This window comes from Oryx dammah, unplaced genomic scaffold (assembly GCF_014754425.2).
Source record: "Oryx dammah isolate SB20612 unplaced genomic scaffold, SCBI_Odam_1.1 HiC_scaffold_25, whole genome shotgun sequence".
Classification (NCBI taxonomy): domain Eukaryota; kingdom Metazoa; phylum Chordata; class Mammalia; order Artiodactyla; family Bovidae; genus Oryx; species Oryx dammah.
Genome location: NW_024070209.1, coordinates 2,722,554 through 2,739,337, shown reverse-complemented (window position 1 = coordinate 2,739,337; position 16,784 = coordinate 2,722,554). Strand labels below are relative to the sequence as shown.

At 48.2% G+C, this 16,784-nt stretch overlaps 1 protein-coding gene across 2 annotated transcripts in view; it reads right to left on the bottom strand.

Moving 5' to 3' along the window:
- CNNM4 (cyclin and CBS domain divalent metal cation transport mediator 4) overlaps positions 1-16,784 on the bottom strand; it is a 37,336-nt gene that overhangs the window by 11,046 nt on the left and 9,506 nt on the right. The gene's annotated exons all lie outside the window — the stretch shown is intronic.

Sequence of the window (16,784 nt, the reverse complement as noted above, 5' to 3'; positions counted from 1 at the left end):
CGAAAAATCACAGAGTACACCACATGTGATGGGGGAAGTATTGCCCCTTTCATGAAACTTTTCCACAACGTGCCAGTCACTGCGGTACACTGATTTCCAGTTGTGGTCAAATAAGGCCTTCCCAGGGGGCACTAATAGTAAAGAACCCACCTGCCAATGCAACAGACGTAAGAGATCCTGTTTCAGTCCCTGGGGCAGCAAGATCCCCTGGAACCCCCTGGAATGGCAACCCACTCCAGTGCTCTTGCCTAGGATATCCCACGGACAGAGGAGCCTGGCAGGCTACAGTTTACAGGGTCACAAAGAGTGGGACACAACTGAAGCGACTTACACGCACGCACATGGTCAAGTAACTCTCAGCACCTTGCCAGGCAGAACCATGGCTAGAACCATGGCTTTCCCAAGGGTCTTGAGAGATGAGCCAGCAAGAGCTTGGCCAAGGTCCTCTGTAGGCAGCGGCCAGTCAGGGACTCGAGCCTAGGGTCCAGCCCCCAGCCTCTTCACCTGCTGGATGCAGCCCGTCCAGAAGTGCCCTCTGGAGACAGAAGCAGTGTCCCCAGGGGCCCGGGACAGCCAGTTAAACTACGTCATGGGGCAGGGCGGGGAGCCAGGATTAAAGCAAGGCAGCTCTTACCAACTTTCGGACTGACACGTCCTAATTAAGCCTGGCAGTACCCAGTGTTGGGGAGACACACAGGTCCTCACAGGCACTCTGTTTGTTGGGCAGGTCGGTCGCTCATTTCAGCAGGCCAAACTGGCAGTGTCTCAAAATTCAGGTCCCCAACCTTGGATCTGGGAATTTCAGGGGTAGGAACTTTTTCTATGGATGTAATTTTCAAAATGCAGAAAAAGCAAAAGGGTTCATCAGAACATTCAACAATCTCAAACCTTAAGGGCAATGGATGGGGAGGGAGGTGGGAGGGAGGGTCAGGATGGGGAACACGTGTACACCAATGGCTGATTCATGTGAATGTATGGCAAAAACCACCACAATATTGGAAATTAATTAGCCTCCAATTAAAATTTAAAAATTAATTAATTTTTAAAAAAGGCAATGGAGCAGGGTCCACTGCCGCTCCGGGGAGAATGTGGCAGGGTGGGATGGACCAAGCATGGAAGGAAACCCTGGAGAGACTGCAAGGGGATGGAATGCATGGTGCTGTCTGCAGACGTGCGGGGTGGGGGTGCTAAACTGCCCTGTCACTGTCGGGAGGCAGTAACAATGGTCACCTCTGGGGGTATTTGGAGTTTGAGGGAGGGCCTCAGTACCCTTCTATATGGTTCTACTTGCTGGGCATGTTTCACTTCTACAGCTTTTTTTTTTAATTGAGAAAAAAATGAAGGGGAGAAACAAATTAAAGGGAACAAAGGGAAAGTGGTGAGAGAGGGTAGACAAGGGCCCTCCACGCCTAACCCCTACCACAGACTGAGCCCCGGGAGCACGTGGGTGTCAGATATGGCTCAGTTAGGGGGTCCCTGCTCACAGCCTAGAAGTCGGAGCCCCTGGAGAGAAAGGACAGTTTCTCCCCTCCGACTGACGATGACTGCAGCCATGAAATTAAAAGACGCTTGCTCCCTGGAAGAAAAGCTATGACAAACCTAGACAGCATATTAAAAACCAGAGACATTACTTTGCTGACAAAGGTCCATACAGTCAAAGCGATTGTTTTTCCGGTAGTCATGTACGGATGTGAGAATTGGACCATAAAGAAGACTGAGGGCTGAAGAATTGATGCTTTTGAACGGTGGTGTTGGAGAAGACTCTTGAGAGTCCCTTGGACAGCAAGGCAATCAAACTAGTCAATCCTAAAGGAAATCAGTCCTGAATATTCATTGGAAGGACTGATGCTGAAGCTCCAATCCTTTGGCCACCTGATGGGAAGAGCTGACTCATTGGCAAAGACTCTGATGCTGGGAAAGATTGAGGGCAAGAGGAATAGGGGGCGACAAAGGATGAGATGGTTGGATGGCATCACTGACTCGATGGACATGAGTTTGAGCAAACTCTGGGAGACAGTGAAGGACAGGGTGCTGCAGTCCATGGGGTCCCGGAGAGTCGGACACGACTTAATGACTGAACAACGGCTGAACCCTCTAACTAACCCACAGGCTCAGAACTAGCCCTGCCGCACAAATGGTCACTGGTCACCCTGGGCCTCACTGGAAAAGGTAGGCAGCTTCTCTGAAGGACCAAAATGGCCCTCCTGTGGATGAAACGAGTAGATTCCTCAGCTCCCACTCAGCCCTCTCACCTCCTCTTTGGGGCACCTATGTTTGTGGACTCCACTGGGGGGTGTGGGCGCCCTCTAATGGCAGTACTTTCCAGCCAGGTAGGTACCCTGTAGGTGAGTGGACCTGAGGCACCTCCCTCGGCCAGCCCTGCCCTGTAGGCTAACAGCATGGAGCCCTGGCGCCAACTGTGGCTGGCCAGTTGGGGCCCTGACACAGAGGTCACCCTCTGCTGACCCGAGTATGGACCCTGGGCTGTGTTTGCCTTTTTCCTAACTTATGTGTCTCCAGAGAGGCCATTCTTCTAGCAGAACCTTCTCCTCCCCTGGCCAGAAAACCTCCCTTGCCCAGGTCACCAATGACCTCCAATGGTGGCATCTCATTCCCAGGAGACCGGCCCTGGCTGCAGTTTCTGAGCAACTCTCTCCCTCCTCCTGGAAACCGTCCCTCCCCTCGGCGTCCAGGCACAGCTCTCCTGGTGCTCCTCTGACCCCAGGGCTGCTTCTCCTTCCTGAAAAGAGTCCCGGGGCTCAGTCCTTGCACCTGGCCATTGATTCACGGCTTTAAATACAAACTATACATCAAGGCATCTCCAACAACTGTTTGCAGCCCTCTCCTGGGCCCTCTAGACTCACATCCAGCTGCTGACTGACAGCTAGCTCCACATGGATGTCTAATATTGGGGTTTTCCTGTAAGACGTTACGGAAAAAAACCTGAATCAACTTTTTGGCTAACCCAATATCTTGACCTTGACTCGGTCAACCTCCTGCCCCAGACCTGTGGAAGTGGATGGGAGTCTGGGGGAATAAACTGCTTCCACTACTTCTCTACCCTTCTGCATCCAGCCAGCTGAGCGGATCCCATCAGCTCTGCCTGCAACAGACACCCAGGATCCAGCCGCTTCTGGAAGCCTCCACTGCTACTGTCACATGCTGCTGTTGTTTAGTCGCTGAGTTATGTCCGACTCTCTGTGACCCCACGGACTGCAGCCCACCAGGCTCCTCCGACCATGGGATTCTCCAAGCAAGAATACTGGAGTGGGTTGCCATGCCCTCCTCCAGGGGATCTTCCCAACCCAGGGATGGAACCTGGTCTGCCGCATTGCAGGTGGATTCTTTACCATCTGAGCCACCAGAGAAGCCCAAAAACACTGGAGCGGGTAGCCATGCCCTCCTCCAGGGGATCTTCCCAACCAGATATGGAACCCAGGTCTCCCGCATGGCAGGCGGATTCTTTACCGTCTTGAGTATGCTGAGCCACAGGCATTTCCTCTCACCCAAAGAGCAAGATCCTGAGTCTTCATCCTGGACCTGAGTCTACTCTCCACACAGCAGCAAGGCGGAGCCCTGCTGCACCCCAAACCCTCCAGTGGCTCTCTCACTCCACAGAGACGCCACACTCCCCACAGAGGCCTGGGCCCCAAAGCCCTTCACACCGCCCTCCTCTCCAGCTCAGGTGACTCTCAGCCCCCTGGCTCTTCCTCAAACACCTGAGGCTACTCCCTCCGCCTGACCTGCTCCTCCCCCAACACCTGCCCGGCTCAGCCATGCTTCAGGCCTCACTGAGTACAGAGGGCCTCACTGAGTACTGCAACCCTTCCTCCAGCCCCACAACCCGGGTCTTTATCACCTACAATAAACAATAGGAAGTGCTTGTTCATTGCGATTGTTTCATGGCCCATCTACTCCCACTAGATTGAGAGCTCCATCATAGCAGAGGCTTTCGTCTGTGTTCCCAAAACTCAGAACAGTGAGTGGCACATTACAGGTGTGCAATGAACACCCGTGGAATGGATGACACAGTTCACGCGGTTGTGCCTTAGGAACCAACGGTGGAGGGGGAGAGGGACAGAGTCTGGGCAAAGAATCCTTCTGAGTTTTAGTTATCAAGAAGCTTTGGGGATCTCCCAGGGGGCCCAGTAGGCTAGGACTCTGTGCTCCCAATGGAGGGGGCCCAGATTTGATCCCTGATCAGGGAACCAGATCCCATGTGCTGTAACTGAGACCCAGTGCAACCAAATGAAATAAATAGAATATATATATTTTTTAAAAAAGAAGCTTCTATAATTCAGGAATTACTGTTAGCTGATTTACCATTTAGAACAAGAGGATCAACTCAGGACTCAGACTTGTGACTCTAATTGTACGATATTTATTAAATCTAATGTAGAATTTTATTTTAATGAGTCACCTCATTTGATTATGAATGTCCATTCAACTGGATAACTGGGTTTTGGGGGATGGTCTTGCCTGGAAAATCCCACGGGCGGAGGAGCCTGGTGGGCTACAGTCCATGGGGTCATGAAGAGTCGGACACGACTGAGTGACTTCACTTTCATTCTTCACTTTCTTGCATTGGAGAAGGAAATGGCAACCCACTCCAGTGTGCTTGCCTGGAGAATCCCGGGGATGGGGCAGCCTGGTGGGCTGCCATCTATGGGGTTGCACAGAGTCGGACAGGACTGAAGCGACTTAGCAGCAGCAGGAATGAGAAATGAAACATGTAAATTGACATAATGTGTCTACTCCAAAACCTGATAATCCCACATTTTCCAAAGCAGTCCTAATTTAAAAAAAAAAAAAAAAAAAAACGGCTGAAAAAATGTAGCAAAAAGATTATGTTTGGCTGAGCCATATGAAATTACTGATGTTTGAGTGTTTCCAACCGAAAAAAAAGAAAAAAGACAATTTCAATTCAAACAGTTTAACCAGTCTAGGAGGGCTCAGTATGGCTTCTGTTTTCTTTTCTATACTTTCCTAAATAGAAATTCTAACATTTCCATAGTGAATAGTACAATCAGAAAGACACACATAAGAAAGAAACTCTTACAAACGTTCTCAACGTTGCTTCTTGGGGCTTAGGGCTTCCCATGCCTTCTATACTCAAGCACCGCGAGGACGGGGAAACTCCTGTGGGACCAGAGGCACCTTGAAGCTGCTGTCCCCAGGGCACCTCTGGGCCATATCTGGCTGCAAGCTTGCCCGCTCCACCCTGGTCAGCCTTGGCCCAGGTCAGAAACCTGCATGTGAGACCTCGAGAAACCCTGGCACGATTGGCAGGTACAGACTGCCAAGTGGCCCAAGCAAGCCTGGGCCTCTTTCACTGCCCTCTCCCACGGGGAAGAGGAGGCAAGAAGGGGGAGGACCCAGAACCTGCCTGAGTTCCTCAACAACCCTCCCCCACCTCTCCACCCTTCCACCTGCCCAGGCTCAGCCCTGGGTGCCCTGTGAACACTCACTGCCCCCGCCGCGCCCCAGGTCTTCCTTTCAGTACTTGCAGGGCTTGTCTCATCAGCCATCTGGCATCCAGCCAGGTTAGGATGCAGCTCGGCACAGCACAGTAACTCACTCCTCTCCAAGCATCCTCCCACCACCCCTCACCCAATGCCAGCACACAGCAGACACTCCAAAGTCTTTGCTAGAAACACACAGGGAGGTCTCCAGGGGCACCGGAAAGCCCATTCCTCAACCCGCCACAACTCCCATTTTAGCAAGCGCCTGTGTCCTTTTGTCCTCCATAAAAAACCTTTATAGTCTCTCAAAGACCATAAGAAAAACACACGTTACTAGGTGCTGGATTTCAAAGTCCATTCCACAAGGGCTCCATAAGGGCCCTACTCACCTGCTCTAGCCGCCTTTGCTCACGGAAAGATCCAGGGACCCCAGGTCAGACGCAGGCATCCCACAACCCAAAATGGTGTCCTTGGCATCTCTTTCTGGCCTCCCGGCAGGTCCCATCTCCTGCCAACCCAGGTTCCAGGGCTGGCCCTGAACTCTCAGCCATCCCCACCAGGAGAGGAGCTGGCCAGGCTGCCAGAAGACAGAGCCCTGGGCCACAGGTCGGGACTTGCAGACAGCGGGCACCCCGATTTCCTGGGAATCCCCCTCCTCTGCCTCCCTCCATCCGGCCAGGGCAGGATTAAGCTGACTATTAATAGCGCTGACCTCAGCCAGCAGGAGGAGCCTCGGCCCAGCCCAGCAGGAAGGCAGGGCTGGGCAGGAGAGGAACCAGAGAGGCAAAGCACAGCCCTCCCAGCCCCCAGTGCCATCAATTCCAAGGGGGTGGGAAAGTTACACACAAAAAGAATATCGCAGAACATCTACAGCAGGGAAGGCCTGACTGGGGAGGGCCGGGAGGGAACTGTTTAATCAATGAGCAATTTAAAAGAACAGAGGGACTTTCCCGGTGGCTCAGTGGATAAGAATCTTCCTGCTAATGCAGGAGACACGGGTTCGATCCCTGGTCCCAGATGATCCACGTGCCATAGAGAAACTAAGCCCCTGTGTCACAAGTACTGAAACCTGTTAGGCCCCCCAAGCTGCAACTACCAAGTTCGAGGGCTGCAACTACTAAAGCTCTTGTGCCTAGAGCCTGTGCTCTGCAACATAAGAAGCCACAGCAAAGAAAAGCCCCAGCACTGCAATTAGAGTATTCCCCCAGTTGCTGCAACTAGAGAAAGCCCACTCACAGCAACAAAGACCCAGGGCAACCAAAACTAAAATTAAATAAATAAAACTTTTAATATATATATTTTTTTAAGTGAAAAAACTTTTTAGGTTTTTAATTTAAAAAACACCGAGGAGGTCCTTAATTCATTAGAATCATTTTAATGAATTAAAATATGAGGCTATGGTGACTAAAACAGAGCGCTGTTGGAAAGAACAATGAATTTTTTCCATCGTGATCTGACAGTATGCATCAAGATGGAAAACGTGTAAGACCTTGGCCTAGTCAGTTTCCTTTCACTCCTAAGACCTTAACACAAAAGAAGTGCCCAGGCCATGAGCAAGGTGTGCCCAGGAGGGTCTACCCAGTGTGGTTTATGACCCAGTACGCCAGCCACTATAAAGGCTAATGTAGATACAGATTTATTTTAAAAGACGGTGGTTCACCATTTGTGTAAAGCAGATAGCTCCAAAACAGGGCAGTAAGAGTGACAGTGGTTTCTTTTGCTTTGGCTTAATGCATTTTAAGGGTAAGATGGTAAAGAGTCTGCCTGCAATGCAGGACACCCTAGTTTGATCCCTAGGTCTGGAGGATTCCCTGGAGAAAGGAATGGCAACCCACTCGATTCAGTATTGTTGCCTGAAGAATTCCACGGACAGAGGCTACAGCTCATGGGGTCGAATTTTAAATGGACTTTAAAGTCAACCTGTGTTACTTTTTAACGTTTCCATTTATAATCAGAAAAGAAAAGCAGTCTATCTTCACTGCTGACTCACTGGAAGAAAACCCAACAAAAACATCTATGGTGGCAGGATGAGGGTGACTCTGACTTTTAATTCTCCATCATTTTCCACTTTTCTGAAAGTTTCGATGATAAAGTCCACTACTTCTACTTTTAACTAAAAATATAAGGCACACCTTTCTGCACCTGGCATGTTGCACTCGGTGACGTCGCTGTAGCACAGGGCTCCTCAACTGCCCCGTGGAGAAATCCGCTGGTAGGGGCCAGGATGGAGCTTCTGCTGATGGACACATGACTGTTTCCAGGTGTCTTCCTACTGCAGACAAGCCCGCAAGGATAATCCCTCATTTGGCACATGTGAGATAACATTTATAGATCTGGAGTCACTAAGTCAAAGGGCAAATTTGACAGAAACCTCCAAACTGCCTTCTCCAGGATGTGTCCGCGTTTACACTCTCACCTATAGAAGTTATACTTGGTGGTTGCTGACTCATTCCTCCATGTCTAAATATACAGCAGGTACTCGATAAGTAAGCTACTCAGTAAATATCACCAATGGAAATACTGCCTTTTGGTGGGTTTTTAAAAGGAAAGACATGAAAATGGATGGCAAGAAAACGGGTTAAACAGAGTAAAGCAGAAAAAAAAAAGAAAGTGATATGGGGACAGCCTCATGGAAAAGAGAAATGGAAATGGAGACACGGGCGCTCACTTGCACAGGAGTGCACAGGTAAAAGGGGTTCATAGACTGACCAGGAAACCAACCAGCCCAGCCACCCTGAGCAAGACAACAATGCAGGGACTTCCCCGGTGGCCCAGTGGTTAAGAATCCACCTTCCAATGCAGGGGACTGGGGCTCGATCCCTGATCCAGGAACCAAGACCCCACAACCTGCAGGGCCACTAAGCCCGAGCACAACTAGAGAGTCTGTGAGCCACAACAGAAGACCTCGCATGACGCAGAGAAGATTCCATGTGCCACAACTAACACCCCAATGCAGCCAAATAAAGAAAGATTTAAAAAAGACAGCAACGCAGACATGGCTTGTCAGGACAGGATCTCCCAAGGCGGTACCTATCCCCGACACTGTTTCCATGGATTTTTAATCCAAGATATATAAGCAACTTTAGCTTTTGTTACTACACAGACTGACCATGGGTGGGTCCAGACTAGGTCTGCAAGCCAGCAGGTCACCAGCCATCACAGTTGACCAAGGGGCTCCGGGGATCCTGCACACACAAACACACCCACTCACTCACTCACTCATATTCTAGCAAATCGAGAGCAAGTGCAGAAATGGGATTTACACATGATGTGAAAAACATAACTGGACCAAAGCTCACAAGATAGAGAGCTGCTTAACAAGGAAATCCCAGGGTGAAGACAGAGGCCCCTACAAAGGCCCTCTTGCCACCAGCCGCCCCAACCAGCATTGGGGGGATATCGGTGAGGATGGAGTCAGGGCTGAGTGACCGGCCAAAATAATTCAAAACAAAGAAAACTATGTGAAACATAGACATACAGCCACTGTCAGTATTGAGGGACCCCAGCACAAGGGTATTCTGTGCCTTGAGAAAATATATAAAGTATTTGCTAGAGATGGTAGGAAGTGATAACTATTAGCAAAACATTTTAAAAGAGTGGTTATTCTATTTTTACTTCTTTAAAAATTTTTTCCTTTGTTTTATAATATTTGTATTAGTAAAACATACATGTATACAGTGTTTGAATGGAGATAGAAATTTTAAAAATTTAGAGGAAGGACTTCTCTGGCAGTCCAGTGGTTAAGAATCTGAGCTTCTTATTCAAGTGGCAAGGGTTCAATCCCTGGTCAGGGAACTAAGATCCCACATGCCGTGTGGCGTGGCCAAAACAATTTAAAAAAAAATTTTTTTTTTCCTAATAAGGTCCATAATCCAAAAAGTTTAAAGAGCTGTTTAGAGCCTCCCTGTAAAGGTGGCCACACTTTCATTGTCCCTTCACTTAGTAGACACTTGGGTGTCCCTCCCAGGGTCCACTCCCCCCAACCCCTGAGCAGTCAGGGCGAGTGAGTTGGAGGAGGGGGGCAGGGAACTGTCCCCCTCACCTCTCCCCCATCCCTGAGGAGCACCTATGATGGATCCCACTCTTCACAGGAGGGAACCCCTGCTCAGAGAGGTCCCTGCCCAGGATGGCACTGTGAGGGAGTGAGCGAGCTGGGATTCAGAAATGGGACTTCCCCAAAAGGCCTTCTTTAACCCAAGTGCCCCAGGGGTGAAGCTGTTGACAAGCAGATGCTGGGGGACCCTAAGCCTGGTCTCTCACGCTGGGGACAGGTCTTCATGCCTTTGATTTTTCAGTTAACCAGTAGTCTCTAATTTCCAACCTTTTATGATGGAAAATAAAAGCATATACAAAAGTAGAGGAAATAATATAATTACACCCTTCAGTACCTCAAACAATTAACGACTCCTCTGGCCAATCTTGTTTCCTCTCTCCTCCCACCCACTCCACTGGCTTATTATGAAGGAAATCCCAGATCTTATCTGTAAACATCTGCTACTTTTACCCAAGCACTTCAGTGGTGTGCTTTAGTCACTCAGCCATGTTCAACTCATTCGACCCCATGGACCGCCAGGCTCCTCTATCCATGGGATTCTCCAGGCAAGAATACTGGAGTGGCAGGCCATTTCCTTCTCCAGGGGATCTTCCTGACCCAGGGATCAAACCCAGGTCTCCTGCATTGCAGACGGATTCTTTACGAACTGAGCCACCAGGGAAGGAAGCCCAAAGCACTTCACTGCTGCTGAGTTCGCTTCAGTCGTGTCCGACTCTGTGCGACCCCATAGACGGCAGCCCACCAGGCTCCCCCGTCCCTGGGATTCTCCAGGCAAGAACACTGGAGTGGGTTGCCATTTCCTTCTCCACTTCACTAAGCATCTCTAAAAGTTAAGGACCCTTAAAAAAAAGCAAACCACAACAGTATCATCACACCCAAACATGTAATTCCTTAAGATCCTCAACAGTCAGTGCTCCGACTTCCCCAATTTTCTAGTAATTTTTTCTCACATTTGACTAATTTTTACATGATTTTTTTAATAGCAGTCAGAACAGTAGAAGAAGGAAATTAATGTAACTTTTAATCTTACCTTTCATCAGAGGTAAGTACTGGTAACTGCATGTTTTCTTTGGCCTTTTAAAATTAATATACATAAATAAAATAGTACCATACACCAGGGGCCAAAAGGTTCATTCGTGTTTTTCCATGTATTCAAAAACTTGAACTTTCTGGCCAATCCAATATATTCTCTCCATGCACTGGATCATCGGGTAAATAGTTTTGTACCCTGCTTTTTAAATATTCCACATTCTCTGTATTTGCCCATGTCGTAGAAATATCTGTAGAAACTGAATGACCTCATAATATTTCATTGTACACACATACACATAATCCCAAGCCCCACTGGGTTCCTAAAATGTGCCCTTCCCCTTTTCTTGCCATTATGAAAATCCCTGTAATAAACATATTTGGGTCTATCTTCATGTGCTTAAGATAGATATCTGGAAGGAGAATACCTGGATCAAAGGACAGGGTTTATTTCTTGTTTGCCTGAAGTTTTTCAGTTAGCTGAGGCGTGAGTTCAGACCTCGAGCTGGTGTCTTAGTCCTCAGGGATATAAAAACCTCTCCCGGAGGACTCAGGCGGGGATGGTGCAGAAGGCGGGGAGGAACACAGAACTGGGGGAGCGTTACACAGCAGAGGAAATAGGAGAGAAGATGCTGGCCCGGCTGACCCGCTCTGTGACAGGAGGAAGGAGCAGCCAGCCTCCTGACTTCAGACACTTCCAGCAAACTGATTCTCTCGCCCAGTCCTCTGGACTCAGCAGCCCCTCTGGCCTTTCCCCCAGAACCCCAGCTCCTGGCTGCCTGGCCTCCCACCCCAGAGCCCCCCACCCCAGGAGGCGCCCCTTCCCCATCACTCCTCGCACGATGGCTCACAGACTCACAGCATACTTACTGCCTTGAGAGGCATCCACTCTTCGGACCTGTTTGTGCAACCAGCTAATAATCTACAGGCAAATCAATCTAAAAACTGGACCACCGTCCAGGAATAGAGATGCAGACGTAGAGAACAGTCTTGCGGACGCAGTGAGGGGAGGAGAGAGTGAGATGAGTTAAGAAAGAAGCACTGAAATATATATGTTACCATGTGTAAGAGAGCTAGTGGGAAGCTGATGTACTTACTCAGCGCTCTGTGATGACCCAGAGGGGTGGGCTCCGGGGTGGGTGGGACGGAGGCCAAACAGGTATACGTGTGCGTATGGACGACTCACCTTGTTGCGAGGCAGAAACCAACACAACATTGTAAAGCAATTATCCTCCCATTAAAAATAAATTTTAAAAAATTAAATGGGGCATCCATGGCCCACATGTCTCGTGTTAGTCGTGAAGACCTAACAGGAAATCCTCTTAAATGCTGACATCAAGATACCTTAAGTCTAAAGCTGAAACTCCAGTACTTTGGCCACTTCATGCAAAGAGTTGACTCATTGGAAAAGACTTTGATGCTGGGAGGGATTGGGGGCAGGAGGAGAAGGGGACGACAGAGGATGAGATGGCTAGATGGCTTCACTGACTCGATGGATGTGAGTCTGAGTGAACTCCAGGAGTTGGTGATGGACAGGGAGGCCTGGCGTGCTGTGATTCGGGGGTCGCAAAGAGTCGGACACGACTGAGTGACTGAACTAAACTGAACTGAGGGCTGGTTTTCTCCTGAACTAACCCAGTAATCCTACCCCTTTCACAAAAAAAAAGGAGGGGTCCCTTGGTGAATCCCAGTTGGTTCCTGATAGTCACACATGTTCCCAAATATTTTGTAAACTATTAAAATAGCTCAAGACCTTGATATCATAAACCTGAAGGAGAAAAAAACTAAAATATGGGGGAAAAAAAAAAAAGACCTGCAGCAACATTTGCTGTGATGTAAGAGGCTTGTTGTCAGAAGGAGAAGCAGGTGAGGGGGAAGGAGAGGGTGAGAATATTACTTACTATGTTCAAATTTGCTTGCCTAAATTGGGATATTTTGAAAGAAGGGAAAAGACGTAATAATTAAGCAATTATTTTTCCTATCACAACAAAAACCTAACAGGGACACCCTGTAATAATATCTTTCTCAATTGTTTTTTATTTTTTTTAATGGCAGAAAAAATAATTAGAGACCTATCTCCCTCATGAATGTAGATACCAAAATTCTAAAAAAGGTACTGGCAAATCCAGTGATGTGTAAAAAGAATACATCGTGACTGTTAGGTTTATTCCAGTTATGCAACAAATGTTTAAGGATTAACACTCAAAAATCAATCAGTATAATTCAGAAAAAAGGAGATTTATCATTCAATCATCTCAATAGATATTTAAACAAGGATGCCCACTGTCCCCAGGTCAACATGATCCCAAAGGTCCTAACCAGTGAAATCAGGCAAGAACAAGATATAAAATGCTTAAAGTTGATCAGTACTGTTGTCATTATTCATAGGCAACATAATCATATGTGTAGAAAAGCCAAAAGAATCTAAAATAAACTATTAGAATAGTCAACTTGGTAAGGTCAATCAATTCAGAGTCACTATACAAAAATTAACTACATTTCACTATACTTGTGTAATGTAATAAAGAATACATCTCGGGTTCAATCTCTGATCAGGGAACTAAGATCCCACATGCCACACAGTGCAGCCAAAGAATATAGCTGGTCTCTGATCCTGCTTCCTGTCAAAGAGTTTGGAAAACGCTTGGACTTGTTGAGTGACAGCAGTGTCTCTGTGATGTTAATAAGGTGACTCTAGGTGGGACCTTAGAGGGAGACTGGAGATGGTCACCAGTTAAATACAAGAAGCTACACAAGGCCCTGCCTCCAGGGAAGGCTGATGACTGCACCAGTCATGCTAAGGAAGTTCTGATGATGAAAACTCTAGATCTCAAAACTCAGGGGAGCGTCCCGGTTGGTGAAACCAGTGATGGACCAGGAGCGTGACACACCCTGGCTCAGGGGGAGAAGGCCTGGAACGCTCTGTCCCTCAGACAGACCCCATCCTAGGTACAGCCCTTAAAATAAAGCTGCAATCCTGAGTGGAGCACTTTTCTGAATCCTGTGAGCCATTCTAGCAAATTCTCAAACCTGAGGGGGGGTCATGAGAACCCCTGAACTTATAGCCAGTTGGCCAGATGCACACAGGTGTAGGGAAACCCGCTTGAGGCTGGCATCTGAGGTGAGGGCAGTCTGTGCAGGACTGAGCCCTCTGAGGGCACTGAGGCCACTAACTCCAGGTGGCTAGCACCTGAGCTGAACTGCAGAACACCCTGGTTGGAACAATCTGAAACAAACATTTGGAAAAAGAATTTTTTAAAATCACCAAATATCTAGCAATAAATCTAAGAAAAGCGTGAGACTTCTACACAGAATATGACTATTATCATTGAAAGAAATTAAGAGAGTACAAATTAGGAACTTCCCTGGTATTACAGTGGCTAAGACTCTGAGCTCCCAACGCAAGGCGCCTGGGTTCCATCTCTGGTCGGGGAACTTGATCCCACATGCTACAACTAAGATCTGGTGTAGCCAAATAAATAAATTTTTAAGTATAGATTTGAAAAAACAGAGAGAGAGAGCATGTACTAATACAGGGGTAACCATGTTTGGAGACTGGAAGATTCTTTACTATAAAGATGTTATGTATTAAAAAAAAAAAGTTTGTATAAAAAAAAAAAAAAAAGATTGTGCTAAGTCTGACTCTTACGATCCCACAGACTGCAGTCTGCCAGGGTCCTCTGTCCATGGGATTCTCCAGGCAAAAATACTGGAGTGGGTTGCCATTTCCACCTCCAAGAGAATCTTCCCAACCCAGGGATTGAACCCAGGTCTCCCGTATTTTGGGCAGATACTGACTGAGCTACGCAGGAAATCAATGCAATTCCAGACAATTCCCAAGCAAGAGGTTAAATCTGGAAGAATAACAAAGAACAAAGGGTTTAACATTAACCAAAGTTCACTATAAAACTATAGTTCACTATAAAACTACTGCAATTGTGGCAATGCAGTACTGGAAAAAGTAAAAAATAAACAGACCAATGGAAGAGTATCCAGAGACAGACCCCCACCTATAGCATGTTCAGTGGAGGAACAAGTCTTTTCAATGAGTTCTACTGGAGTAGTTGGACATCCATAGGAATAAAAAAAAAAATCTTAACCTGTAACACATAAAAAACAAATTTCAGAAGGATTATAGATCTCTGAGGTAAACAATACAGCTTCCTGAATATAACACAGGATTCCTCCTGGTTTTCATACGGGCAAAGAATCTTAAAGCATTCATGTGTGCACGCTCAATCGTGTCTGACTCTTTGTGACCCCATGGACTGTGGCCCGCCAGGCTCCTCTGTCCATGGGATTTCCCAGGCAAGAATACTGGAGTGGGTTGCCATTTCCACCTCCAGGGGATCTTCCCGACCCAGGAATTGAACCTCTGAGTCTCCTGCTTTGGCTGGTGGCTTCTTCACTGCTGCACAACCTGGGAAGCCCCAAAGAATCTTAAACAGGGAATCAAAAGCATTAATCATCAAAATGGATGATAAGCAGCTGAAAATGTGATCAACAATAGTCACTAAGAAACTCTATATTAAAATCACAAAGAAAAGAAAATTACAATGATATACTACCACCCACATACCTGACTGGTTAAATAACTTTTCTTTTTTTAATGTAGAACAGATAGTACCTTTTTTAGCCTGGGGTTATTGGGATATCCCAATCTTCTGGTCTCATTTTCAGAATCTACAATCTCACTAAGTGACACAGAACAGCAGTTGAGGGCTTGGCCCCGGGGAGGGGAGCAGTCTGGTGTGGCCACTTAGCTGTCATGTGGCTGAGAAAGAAAGATTTGTGTCCTCTCTGAGCCTCGGCTCCCCGTCTACAGCACTTGGAGGGTTAACCCAGGATTCAACAAAGGCTAACCATTCAGGAAGGCACTTCCTTCTTCATGATCCCTGCTCCACCCTCTTCCAGACTGTGGGTCCCCCTCTCGTTCCTGCTTTTCTGTCACAGCCTTGGGCCTCCCTAGCCGGGGCCCCAAGGAGGACCAGCGGCTGGCAGGCCCTGAGATGAGAGAACCCGCGCGGGGTGCAGCCGCGCTGCTTCCTGGCCACCTCCCCAGGGCAGCGGCCCCCACTCTGTGCTCCTGCCATGGAGGTGCTGGCGACCGGGGTGGTGGCAGGAATTTGCAGGGAAAAAAACTATAAGTAAATGAGGAGCATTTCCTCACTTTTAAGTTACTGTTCCGGACTTTTCTTTTCCTTAAGCTCTGGCTTCTATTACCCTTAACATACCCGCTAAGGTCCAGATAAAATGCCACCTTAAATTAAAAAGAATTAAAAAGAGCCTGTAATTATATAGCAGACTCTTTTTGACCTCAATGTCTTCATAATTCCAAGAAAGGCACCACGCCCAGACGGTGGGGCAGCTGCCAGCCAAGCTGGTACGTGAGAACCACCATGGCCCAAATGGGGGCATCTTTCGGACGGTAATAACAGTAATGTTTAAGATAGCTGACCCTGCATGACGACACGGTGCCGGGCCCTGAGCTAAGCCCCGTGCGTGCCTCACCTCATTCCGTCCTCCCCACAGCCTCTGGCTAGATGCTGTCATTAATGTGGGTGACCGAGTCACCAGCTACCACAGAGCCCAAAATCCAGTCAGTTTTGAGCCTTTAACAAAATAAACTCCACTACATAAGCTTTTGCTCTTTAAACTCCCTCTTGGGAAAGTTTGATGATAGACGGCTGTACATTAAAGCAGGTGACTTTGCATATGTGCACAGGCCTGCGTGTGTGTGTGTGTGTGTGTGTGTGTGTGTGTGAGAGAGAGAGAGAGAGGGAGGGGATCACCTGCCTGGAGGGGAGAGAGAGAGGGAGGGGATCACCTGCCTGGAGGGGAGAAATGCGTATGCCTGTCTGCCCGTGTAAAAGCATGTCCCTGTGTGTAAGTGAGCCTGCCTATGTGGGGTGTGTGTGGCTGGATAGGGGGATGTGCGCGTGTATATGGACGTGTGTGGGGTGTGCAGTGGGTGGGCGGGAGTTCTGTGAGTGTGTGGGTGTGGGTATGGGCCTGTGTGTGTGAGTGTGCAGGTATAGCTTTGGGGTTGTGTGCATGAGTGTGCAGGGGTGGGTGTGGGGTTGTGTGAGTGTGCGGGTGTGGGTATGGGGTTGTGTGTGTGTGTGGCTGTGGGGTTCTGTGAGTGTGCGCGGGTGGGTATGGGGTTGTGTGTGTGAGTGTGTGGGTGTGGGTATGGGGTTGTGTGTGTGAGTGTGCAGGGTGGGTATGAGGTTGTGTGT